The following is a 13,519-nucleotide window of genomic DNA, read 5'->3' on the forward strand; positions in this document are numbered from 1 at the left end:
GCATGTGCTACCACCACCTGACTTTTGTTTTATGGATATACGTGACCTTGCTATGTGACCTCTGATCTCCAGGCAAACTTTATTTATTAATATACAAATAAAATCACATTTCAGTACAAATAAAATTTCACCACAGCTAACAGATGCACAGCTCCTTTAATAGACAGCTTACTGGTTTGTGTTGACCTCACTGAAGGCTCTTTCAACTGCTATGTAGCACTTAATTGGGATTTGTGGGTAATGTGCTGCAAGCTGCTTGATGGCAGCTTGTTGAAAAGCTGAAGTGGGCAGAGAAAGCAGTCAAAATTGCCAGTTTGGTCCTAGCTATGCCCACTTAGCAGTTTAAGGCAGTGATCAGAAAAAAATTATGGATGCACAATAAAGACAGATTCAGACAAAAAGAACCTTCTAAATGGGTCACAGTGTGTTTAAAAAATGTATGTAGGCTTGGAAGAGAGAGGAAAAAGAATATAGACAGCTATAAAAAGAAACAAATAGTTTTTAAAAAAAATGAAGTTTTTAAAAAGACAGTTAAAATAAAACAAAAGAAATAAGCCATGTAAAGATGGAAAATACACAGAGAGTCTGGATTGTGTATGTTACTGTGTTTTCTTGGGAATTTTTTTACTATTAATGAGCTAACTGCAGAGAGTCATTTCATTATGGCGGCTACTAAGTTAAATCTATATATTTGTTAATGGTATCTTGATTTCAAAATTTGGGTCTAAGGATATGTTACTTTGGAAAAGATGTTCTGCTTTTGTTTCAACTGAGAATGAGGAGCTGTGGATTGTTTCCAAGATAATATGGTCTCCAGTGGAAATGATGGCCCTGGTGATTTAACATCCACAAGAGTTTCAAGGCTACTGGCTGAGATGGATCAACCACATAAAATACCCCAGTTACGACTTGACCATAATTCTAAATTTTCTCAGGTTCCTCATAAGAGTTCCAGTACCCCCAGTCAGCAGGAAGTAGTATAGAAAACTACACTCAAATTACCAAAATATTGTTTATGTTTGTTTTCATTTAAAGGGGGCTGGTTATAAATGGTTAATGGTTATAGTCAATCTCTTTCTAAAGAAAAAAGAGGGATATGATATAGACATGATGAGAAAAGGTAGATTAATTATTGAATCTCACTTTAATCCAAAAACTGTTAATCTCAAAATACTTTACATTGATATGGATTTTGGTTTACTGATATAAATATAAGGTCATTGGAGAACATATGGGCATTAAAGAAGCTATGGAATTTGTTTTCAATGTGGCAAGGCTAGCCATTTGGGCAAGAAACTGCTCTTGCCTGGACTGCTTTATAATATGATGTATAAACAGAACATGCGCGACAGAAAGAAAAATGACTGCCTAACTTGCCAAAACCAGGTGGGACAGTCCTTCAGGGTTCCTGCTACATGAAAGAGTCTGCCAGACATTCTGCAGGACACAGAAGGAATCGACTAATGAATTTTGCCAAAATAGGAAGGACAGTCCTTCAAATTTCCTGCTTCACTGAAAATCTGCTGCATACCCTATAACTGTAAGCTGAAGATGGATGCCCAAGTGTTACAGAAGAACTTTGGGCGACTGTACAGGCAGGCAGATGCCTCTGTCATTTCTAGAATTTTGGAAGTTGCTTACAATGCACTTCCTGTTTACTCAGGTAATATTATATACTTCTGGGGTTTTTGAAGAAGCTGAAGACTAGATAGTTATAGTTTTCCTTAGTTATAATAGAAAGTAAATTAGATACAAAACTTTAGACTCACCAAGATAAGATAAAGTATTTTCTCTAATTTTGTTAAATGCAAATGGTTTGAATATTGTTACTGTAATACTTACTTAATAACTGTTTTTGTTTTACTATCTTAAGGTTAAAACCTTTCTTTTTAATTAGACAAAAAACAGGAAATGCTGTGCAATAATGCTCTTGTATACTGTAAAGATTTGTCAATTGGTTTAATAAAATGCTGATTGGCCAGTAGCCAGGCAGGAAGTATAAGTGGGGCAGTCAGACTAGGAATTTTAGGAAGAGGAAGTGCAGATTCAGGAGTTGCCAGCCAGATGCAGAGGAAGCATGATGAGAATGCTGAATTAAGGTAAGGCACCAAGCTACTGGGCTAAAAATAGATAAGAATTATGGGTTAATTCAAGTGTAAGATCTAGTTAGTAATAAGCCTGAGCTACCAGTTGAGAATGTATAACTAACTTTAAGCCTCTGAGTCAATTCTTTGGGATGTGGCTGCTGGGTATTTGAGAATAAGCAGTTGGGAGAGAAACTTCCACCTACATCCAACCTTATAAGTGGTAAAGATATCAACATAGCAAAACATTTCTCTAAAAAGAAATGGATATTACCTTAATTCAGGCTTCTCTGTTGTGATAAAACACTATTGAACAAAACAACTTGGGGTGCAAAGTGTTTATTTCACCTTATAGCTTGTATTCCATCATCCAGGGAAGTCAGGATAAAAACACAAGGTAGGAAATGATGCAGAAGTCATGGGGTAATGCTTGTTACTGATTTTCTTTCCACAGCTTGATCATCTCGATTTCTTATAGCACTTAGGACGACCAGCCCAGCATGGCACTGCCTACAGTGACACCTTCCCACATCAATCATTAATCAATAAAATACCCCAAAATGCTTGCCCACAGGCTGATCTGGTGGGGCCATTTTCTCAGGTGAGGTTCATTAATCAAGAAAATGACCCCCACAGGCTTGCCCACCAGCCAATCTGGTGGGGACAGTTTTTCAGGTGAGGCCCCCTCTTCTTTTTTTTTTTTCTTTCTTTCTTTTTTTGTGGTTTCTTCGAGACAGGATTTCTCTGTGTAGTTTTGGTGCCTGTCCTGGATCTCACTCTGCAGACCAGGCTGACCTTGAACTCATAAAGATCCATGTGGCTCTGCCTCACGAGTGCTGGGATTAAAGGTGTGTACCACCACCGTCCGGTGAGGCTCCCTCTTCTAAAATAACTCTATATTTTATGAAGTTGATTAAATAGTAGCCATGACAGATGTTATATTTTCTTTTCTAAATGCAGATACTGAATTAGACATTTATAGTAGAATGTTATATCCACAGGAACTATTACTTTATTTTGTCTCCCTTGTCTAACATTTTTAGAATTTTTATATATAATAATGATTTGTGTGTATGATTATGTTTTTCCCATACTTAAATAAAATAAGCTTAATGCACTCAATAAAAACTAGATTCAAATTTATGGACCATTGTTAAATCAGTATAAGATCCCAAGTATGGCAGAAAAAATACTATAAACAAATAAGTGCCATCTGTACAAAATGTGGATTTCCCACTAGCCATTATTTCCTCTCTAGGGATGTAATTTTTTTTTGTTTTTTTTTTGTTGTTGTTTTTTCATTTCACATACCAAACACAGTACCCCCTCACTCCCCTCTTGCCACCTTACCTCCTCCAACCCCATCCCCCAAGGATGACCCCACCTAAGACTCCTAGCAATATTGGAGAGGGTGCCTGAACTGGCCTTCCCCTGTAATCAGATTGGTGAATACCCTAATTGTCATTATAGACCCTTCATCCAGTAACTGATGGAAGCAGATACAGAGATCCTGGGCAGAGCTACAAGAGTCCAGTTGAAGAGAGGGATGAGGGATTATATGAGCAACAGGGTCAAGAGCATGATAAGGAAAACCACAGAGACAGTTGACCAGAGCTAGTGGGTACTCAGAAACTCTGGATTGACAGCTAGGGAACCTGCATAGAACCAAACTAGGACCTTTGAACACGAGTGACAGTTGTGAGGCTTGGGCAGCTTGTGGAGCCCCTGGCAGTGGGACCAGAATTTATCCCTAGCATGAATTGGCTTTTTGGAATCCATTCCATATGTAGGGATGTAAATTCTAAGCATTAAAATCACATCTGAGTTCTAGGCCTTAAAATTGGAGAACAGAAGAAGTTGTTTTGTTTGTTGTTTGTTTGGATTTTTTGTTATTATTTTAAGTTCCTGTTAACAGCAAATAATCACTACCAAGACAAAAAGATAAAAACTCTTTCCATCATAAGAAGAGATGAAAAATTCCAAACTTCCTTACATATGCATTATGTACAGAGTAGATTGCCAAATATACCCATTGGTAAACACTGAAAGAAGCATATTATTATGGCTGGAATACTGGCTTGAAAGATAATATTGAGTACTGAACTATGCCTTTTGTAGATATGATCTGAACAAAAATACTGATTAATATATTTTCTATAGCTGCTTTAATAATGAGTTTCAGTTTCAAAAAGGGTTTATATGAGTTAATAACTGCTCTTAAATATTTGGAGACTTAATTGCTTTGTCAAACTAGTACATTCACAGTACTCTATTAAACTTCCATAATAAGCACTAAAGATAAATTCATTATTCCCAATATTTGTTTGTTTGTTTTAGTAGATAAAATTTTTTCCCTTGTTTCTTGCCTGAATAACTAAAGGACACAGACTGATTGTAAATAAAACATAAAGTCCATGGTAAAGTATGGATTATGACAGAGGGGAAAAAAAGAAGAGGGTGCAATTACCTTAGAAAGTTTTCTCAAACTTCATGCATATTTGGAGGTTTTGAATACATTGTAGAGACACAGCCAGAAATCTCCTTAACCACTAAAGAGTTTTAGCATAATAGAATCTTGATAGTTATTTGCCCTGTCTTTTGATAGAAGAGAAAAATATCCTTTGCCTGACTTACATATTGAAATATATTCTTAGTCTGTTACTTGTTTAAACTCTGCTTATTGTATAGTTTACCTGTAAGAAAAGAAAATACTTATTTTATTTTTTAACTGAAAATAGATTTTTTGATCCAATATATTGATTATGGTTACCCCTCAAATACTCCCAGATCTTCCCTATGTCCCCACCCACCCAAATCCAAATCCTTTCTTTCTCTGTCTCATTAGAATACAAACAATAATCTAAATAATAATTATGATATAATATAAAAACAAAAAATAGAGTAGAACAAAACAAACATGCAGAAGAAAATAAACCAAAGGAAAATTTCACAAAACCCATATAGACTTAGAGACACACATGTTCTCACACATAGAAATCCCATAAGAAAAAAAACTAGAAACCATAACCATGTACACCTTTCCTTACATTTTCTACATGTAGTTTTTGTTTATATTAAACTATATGCTGAAATGTGTTTTTATTTCAGAATGTAGTATAATTTATTCTAAGCAATTAATAATATTTATAGTATATATTCATCAACCTATGCCTTCCTTGTTAATTTGCTTTTGTTGTGGTGATGGTAATGGTATTGTGTAGCTAGAGTTTTCCTGCCTGGCCCACAGTCAGGACAAATCTCTCTCACCTGCCAGTCCCACAGCCGCTCAGACCCAACCAAGTAAACACAGAGACTTATATTGCTTACAAACTGTATGGCCGTACCAGGCTTCTTGTTAACTGTTCTTACAACTTAAATTAATCCATTTCTATAAATCTATACCTTGCCACGTGGCTCATGGTTTACCAGCATCTTCACATGCTGTTTGTCATCAAGGTGGCTGGCAGTGTCTCTGACTCAGCCTTGCACTTCCCAGAATTCTTCTCCTCCTTGTCCCGCCTATTCTTCTTCCTGCCTGACTACTGGCCAATCAGTGTTTTATTTACTAACCAATCAGAGCAACACATTTGCCATGCAGAACATCCCACAGCAGTATTGAGACAGGGTTTTATGTAGCTCAGGCTACTTTTATGTTTTGATAACTGCTAGGACAAGCCTTACATTCTGTCTATTCTACCTTTTCTAAAATTAATAATCCACGACATCTTTCTTTCAAGAAAAACAATTAAATTTTTTACCACATTCTGAAAACATCCAATAAATTCATAATTGACATTGCATATAAACTTATTAATTAAATTTGGAGGTAGGATGACATCTTACAATATTGAATTTTCCCATTTGTATTGCATTTTGAGTTTGTGCTTTGATTTCTTTTCTTTCAATTTTTATTTTTAAATATTTTTTATAAAATAAATTTCATTATATTCTGTTCCATCTCTAAGCTCCTCATAGCTCCCCACACCTCTATATCCACCCAACTTTGTATCTCTTTCCATCTCTCTCTCCCTCTCAAAAAAGAAAAAAACTGTAAAAATACAAATACACAAAAAAATCAAATATGCAATCTCAGTATAAAAGGAAATGAAAGCTTTTTCTTCATTTTTATTTGTGGTCCTCTGAGACAGGGTGGTGATGTGCATGTCAGGATGTCCTTGAAGTCACTATTATTCAAACGTAGCTTCAAATTTGTGTTCTTCCTGCCTCAGGCTCATAAGTGATGTGCTAGGGATGTCTTTCTGTATGCTGTGAAATGTGTTGCTGTGATTGATTGATAAGTAAAATGCTGATTGGCCAGTAGCCAGATAGGAAGTATAGTGTAGGCAGGAGAAGGGGAGCAGAGAATTCTGGGAAGTGGAAGGTTGAGTCAGGAGATGCCACCATGAGAAGCAAGATGTGAAGGCAGAACTGGGAATAGGTACCAAGCCATGTGGCTAAACATAAATAAGAATTATAGTTAATTTAATTGTAAGAGCTAGTCAACAGTTAGCCTGAGCTAAAGGCCGAGTAGTTGTCATTAATATTAAGCCACAGTGTGATTATTTTATAAGCATGCCATGGGACTGCAGGTGCCTGGCAGGACCTGAAAACTTCAGCCACAAATGGCACTAAAACGTGGGTCAAGAGTTTCCACCTAAAACCTGAGAAAGCTTTAAAAAACAGAAGAAAAGATTATAAAACAGAGCTAAAAACAGCTTCCTACTTGTATCTCTGAGGCAAGTTTTGAGCTACGGTATGGCGGGTTCACATGTGGGCTTGAGTGCAGCATTGTGAATGGATTTTCACTAGGGTACACAGTGGTATCTCCTAGCTGCACAATGTACTATGTGGCAGATTTAGCTTTTACTAATTAAAAAAAAAGGTTTCTGGGTCTACACGCTGCTTTGATAAAAGCATAGACCCACTGCTTCCCAGAGTTGGTGGGAGCCTGGTTCCCAGAGCTGGTGGTTTACAATGTGTGAAAAATGTACATAGGCTTGAAAGACAAGAAAAAAAGTAATTATATAAAGAAATAATTTTAAAAAATAAAGTCTTTAAAGAGACAGTAAAGGTAATATAAAAAAAGTAAGCCACGTAAAGAATGGATATTACACAGAGAATCTGGATTGTGTTGTCTTTGGGATTTTTAACGACAGAAAGACATTTGATTGTAAAAGCTGCTAAGTTAAATCAATATGTATATTTTAAAGATATCTTGATTTCAAAATCTATATCTAAGGATACATTGCTTTGGAAAAGAGGTTCTGCTTTTGTTTCCACAGAAGATGAGAACCTGTGGATTGCTACCAGGCTAATATGGTTTGACCAGCCAAGACCTATTGGTGAAATTATTTAGGCCACTCCACGTAGTTAAAAGGAGATTTATTTAATGGCGTAACTTACAAATTAAGGGATAGGTAGGTCGCGGGGTCTGGGGAAGGTGTATCACAGTCCAGCGGTGTTCTCTGGAGCTCTCCTCTGTCTACCTCCACCATCCAGCGTCCTGGAACCAAGAGAGCGTTCGCCGATCCGGATCTCGGGTCCCCAGGCGCCTCCCTTGGCCCCGCCTTGTAGGCGTGACAGTTGCCGAAGTCTCAATGGGGGTTGGAACTTCCAGAACAAAGCTGGAATGGCTACCCACTACATCTCCCCCTTTTTGTCTAAATAAGAAGGTTCTAACCTAATACAAGACTATATACAAAGGAATGGTTATCAAATATTGTCCAGGAATAATGAGGGATAATGACCTAGATAAGATGGAACTACAACCAATGCAAACAATATCAAGCAAGAAACACATATTAAAATCCAGAGAAGTATAGAGCATAGATAAATGGCATGTTACAAAGATCATTCCAAAAGGTGTCCTACCCTAAAGAACCTGAATCTAATACTTAATATGTTCTATCTACTAAGTTGTAACTATAACTGCTAGTCTTCAATCCCATCAAAGACCTGAGAAGGAATATAATGGTACCTGAGAAATGGTAGATGGATGCAAGCAACTTTCGGGAATCTTGCGAGAGTAGACCGAGACAGCTGGCAGCCTGGACAATCACCTAATGTTTCTCAGCATTGTTGGTGCATTCAAATTGGCTACAGGCCTAAAGTATCTGACAGACCATTTTCAGAAGCAGGAATTCTGAAAGACCATCTTACCCTGTCTTGGCAGAGTACAGTGGTCGCTTTCCTTGTGTCCCGCTTGTCCAGAAAGGATAGCATTGCATTTGTACTGTCAGCTGTCGAGGCAAGGGCAGTTCTTTGCCCAGTAGGCCATTTTGTGCCAAGAAGACAAACTTCCAAATGGAAATGTCTAGAAGCCCAACATTCTCTCGGGATCAAATTGGTGCAGCCAGGAGCAATTGTGTCTCGCATCAACAGAATTCTAAGTTATTTAAATGCCATATTCTCTAGGTCTATGAAGTGTTTGAAGATTACCTGTCCATCTGACCTATGTATCTGTAAATCTGTATAACCTGACTAACGTAACTATAGAGATGACAAGCATAGGTGACTATAAATCTACAAGTCTTATCTACTGAAATAACCTAAGGACTAAGGCTTCACGTAAACAAGGTAGACAGTCTATAAGCAAGTGTATGGTAAAGAACGATGACTTCAAAGTTGTGACAATACACAAGATGTTATAACAGAGGTAGGAGTGTATAGTGTGATATACAATATGACAATAATCTTAAATATATATCAATATTTATAACAGAGGTAGGAGTATGTAGTGGGATATGCAATATGACAATAATCTTAAATATATATCAATATACCGAATATCCTAAACAGAAGTAGAACATACATAAAGTATGACAGATATAAATTTACATTTGTATCAATATACAAACATTTCAAATAAGAGTAGAAATATATGTACATTATACCAAGTATAGTTCTGTATTTGTATCAATATACAAATTATCTTAAACAGGAATATAAAAATAGTTTACATTTGTATCAACATATAAGAATCCATAACAGTGTAAATTACAGTGCAAATTATTTAAGGCTGCTATTTTACTAAATTTGTTTACTAGTATACACAATAATCTACCATAATGTCTTATACGTATCCATTCCATTTCTTCTTTTCCTTTTTTTTTTTTTTTTTTTTTGGGGAGTACTGAGTTTAATATTTCCTTCCACCCCCAACCCTGTAACCATCATCCATAACCCTGAGAATTATGAAACCTAAGGGAGAAGGGGCGTCGTTTTCTTAGGATTGCTTCCTGCTGTTTAGGGGGTGATGTTATCTCTGTTGGGTACTGTGAGAAAGCGCAGATAGTTAAATTTCAGTTAGACTAACTGTAGGTTCTGCAGCAAGTCTTAGAGTAATGGGTAAGATTGTCTGAAATTCTGGTAAGAAGTGTAGTATGATGATGATTACCATGGCATCATTCTGGATTGGGTAGAGTTGTTGTTGGGGCCCCATCTTCCTTCTGGAGACTTCTGAGATTGCTATTAGAAAAACTTATTTGTTATCAAAATGGAAGATTTGGATTTAAAGAGGACATAGCATGTAAGAAAGGATTCTGAGAAATCAAGAGTAAGCATGGAGAGAATTAGAATCTAGAAGACAATGGTCCCTTTTTATTGGTTTCCTTCTGTCCCACACCAGAGGGCTCTTCTGATATGGTACTGAAGAATCTCTCAAACTTTTCTTTTAGCAATGTGCTTGGGTTTAGAGAAGGAGTGAGCCAATTCCATCTCCAAAGCCAGCTTGGCTTATAATTGAATTGGGACCACAACTTTTCTATATTAATAGAGAGATAGATGTTAGACAGTGAGATTTTACCGTGTGTAGATTGGTACCAATAGATTCTTTCTTTCTGCTGTAAACATCCGGATATCCAAGGCCTTATGATTTTTGGAAGATGGGTATTTCCATTATCCTGGAAAGACAAAAACAGAACCCTACCCCAACCTTGATTGTTAAATTTTTCTTACAACTTGTAGAGATGTCACATTGGTGGATGATCTTTTACTTCACCTCATCAAGGGGTTTTTCCTGTTCAAATCGAATTTTTATTAATTTTGTTGGTATCCATAGCTTTTCTTCTCCTGCAGAAACAAAGGCAAAACCCCTTCCCCAACGTAGAACATATCCAGGTTTCCATTCTGAGGTCAGCACATCCTTGAAATAAACCGGTTGGTTTAGCTCGGGAGTTTTGTCTGTCGTCCAATGTCTCTCTGCAGCTGTTGTTCCTTTCTCATCAGCATTGAGAAAATTCAAGGTTAATAAAGCACTATGCAATCTATTTCTAGGAGTCATTGTTACCTGTTGCTGTTTATTTAGCATATCCTTTAAAGTTCGATGGGATCTTTCTATGACTGCTTGGCCTGTGGGATTGTGTGGTATACCTGTAACATGCTTTATATTGTAATAAGCAAAGAATTGTCTCATTTTATTGGAGACATATGCTGGAGCATTGTCTGTCTTAATTTGTACAGGTATCCCCATGATGGCCATAACTTCTAATAGGTGTGTAATCACAGAATCAGCCTTTTCAGAACTCATAGGAGTTGCCCATTGAAATCCTGAATAGGTGTCAATGGTATGATGTACATACTTTAATCTTCCAAATTCTGCAAAATGAAACACATCCATCTGCCAAATTTCATTTCTTTGTATACCTTTTGGATTGCTCCCTGCAGGTAATGGAAGTTGGTTATAGATGGAACAAGTAGGACATTTTTTCACAATATCCTTAGCCTGTTGCCAAGTGATGGAGAAATCCTTCTTCAAACCTTTGCTATTTGTGTGGTATTTCTTATGAAATTCTGAAGCTTCTAGCACATTACCTATTAGTAACTGATCAATCTCATCATTACCTTGTGCTAGAGGTCCTGGCAGACCTGTATGGGATCTGATATGTGTTATATATATAGGATGTTCCCTTTTTCTGATGATTTCCTGCAATTGTATGAATAATGAAGTTAATTCTGTATTATCAGGAATAAATTCAGCAGTTTCAATATGTAAAACAACTCTCTCTGCATATTGAGAGTCAGTGACTACATTGAGGGGTTCTGTGAAGTCCATCAGTACCATAAGAATGGCATACAGTTCTGCCTTTTGTACAGAGCTGTATGGACTTTGTACCACTTTACTTAAGTCTCCTGATTTATATCCTGCTTTCCCTGATTTATTTGCATCAGTATAGAATGTGAGGACTCCAGAAATTGGCTTTTGTCGTACAATGTGAGGAAGGACCCATTCGGTTTTCTTTATAAATTCTATTCTCTTGCTTTTGGGATAGTGGTTGTTAATCTCTCCCAAAAAGTTACTGCAGGCTCTCTGCCAGTATTCATTATCTTTCCATAGTGATGAAATTTCTTCATTAGTTAAAGGTACTACAATTTCTGCTGGGTCCATTCCTGTCAACTGGCGAAGTCTTAGTTTACCTTTTTGAATCAAATCAGAGATCTTTTCTATATAAGTCTTTAATTTCTTATTTGGTTTACGTGGTAGGAATATCCATTCCAATATAATATCTTCCCTCTGCATCAAAATACCTGTTGGGGAATGTCTGGAGGGGAATATGACAAGAATGCATTTAAGTTCTGGATCCACACGATCCACATGTGCTTCTTGAATTGTCTTTTCTACTAGAGCCAATTCCTTCTCAGCTTCGGCTGATAATTCTCTTGGACTATTTAATTCTTTGTCCCCTTCTAGAGTATTAGCCAAATTTTGTAGTCCATCTTTGGGTATTCCCATGATACCCAGTAAGTTGGAAATGCTTCCTAATAACTTTTGAAAATCATTAAGAGTCTTCAATCGATCTCTCCTTAGCTGTACCTTTTGGGGTCTAATTTTTTGTAGCTCTATCTTATATCCTAAGTAGTTAATAGAATCTCCTCTTTGTATTTTTTCAGGAGCAAGTTGCAGTCCCCAGTGAGGCAAAACTTTTTTTACTTCTTCAAACATGCTTTCTAATGTATCTAACTTTGGATCAGCTAATAGGATATCATCCATATAGTGATAAATTATGGATTGTGGAAACTTTACACGAATTATCTCCAATGGTTTCTGCACAAAGTATTGGCACAAAGTAGGGCTGTTTAACATTCCCTGTGGGAGGACCTTCCATTGATATCTCTTGACTGGCTGAGAATTGTTATAATTAGGTACTGTGAAGGCAAATTTTTCTCTATCATTTTCTTGTAAGGGTATGGTAAAGAAACAGTCTTTTAAGTCAATAACTATTATAGGCCATTCTTTAGGTAGCAGAGAGGGCAAGGGCATCCCAGTCTGTAGGGAGCCCATTGGCTGAATTACTTTATTAATAGCTCTCAGATCTGTCAGCATTCTCCAATTACCAGACTTTTTTTTAATAACAAATACAGGAGAATTCCAAGGGCTGGTAGATTCTTCAATGTGTTGAGCATTTAACTGCTCTTGAACCAGCTGTTCTAAAGCTTGTAGCTTCTCTTTTGTCAAAGGCCATTGTCCAACCCAGACAGGTTTATTAGTTAGCCATTTTAAAGGTAAGGCAGTTGGTACTTCTGAGAGTTCAACAGCAGTTGTGCTCTGTTTGTGAACAGCCTGAATGGTTGGTGCCTGATTTTTATAGCATGCGATGATATTATTCCTAGAAACATGCATTGGTCTGTATTCTTTTTCTGAAAGTGTAGGAATTTTAATCTGGGTATTCCACTGTTGTAACAGATCTCGGCCCCAAAGATTTACTGCTACATTTGCTACATATGGCTTCAGTCTTCCTCTCTGTCCTTCTGGCCCTATGCATTCAACCCATCTCGAACTCTGTTTTATCTGAGATAGGGTGCCAATCCCTAAAAGTTGGACATCTACCTCTTGAAGAGGCCAATTCGGATGCCATGATTTTGGTGTAATTATAGTCACATCTGCACCTGTGTCTACCAGTCCCTCCATAACCAGGCCATTAATTCGAATTCTAAGCTTTGGTCTTTGACCATTTATGGAAGTCTGCCAAAATATTTGTTTTATAGTGTTCTTTGTAAACTGTGATCCATCCATCAGAGCTGTTTTATCATCCATTGCAGTATCGGTTTTTACATTAGGCAGTGGTTTATTCAGTTGTCCTGGAGAGGAATTTCTTCCACAGTGGCTGGGAATGTTCGTACTACATTTGATTTGGGGGCCTGCAAGAGGCCCCCTGAAGCGTTTCCCGCCAGTAAAGGGTTACCTCGTATATCTATTTTTGATCTGCACTCACTGGTCCAATGTCGGCCTTTGCCACACCTTCTACATAATCCGGGAGGTGGTTGGGGTCTCCTGTTTAGGCTATTCCTAAAAGGAGTATTACTCCTAGGAGTACCCCATGTACAGTTTTTACTTATATGACCTGGTGTACCACATTTAAAACATTTGGTAACACGGGGCCTTCTTTCACCTCTGGGATTTGTCTCTCCTATCCAAGCCTCATTACTGTAGTTACGAG

Source organism: Peromyscus eremicus, chromosome X (genome assembly GCF_949786415.1).
Source record: "Peromyscus eremicus chromosome X, PerEre_H2_v1, whole genome shotgun sequence".
Lineage (NCBI taxonomy): Eukaryota > Metazoa > Chordata > Mammalia > Rodentia > Cricetidae > Peromyscus > Peromyscus eremicus.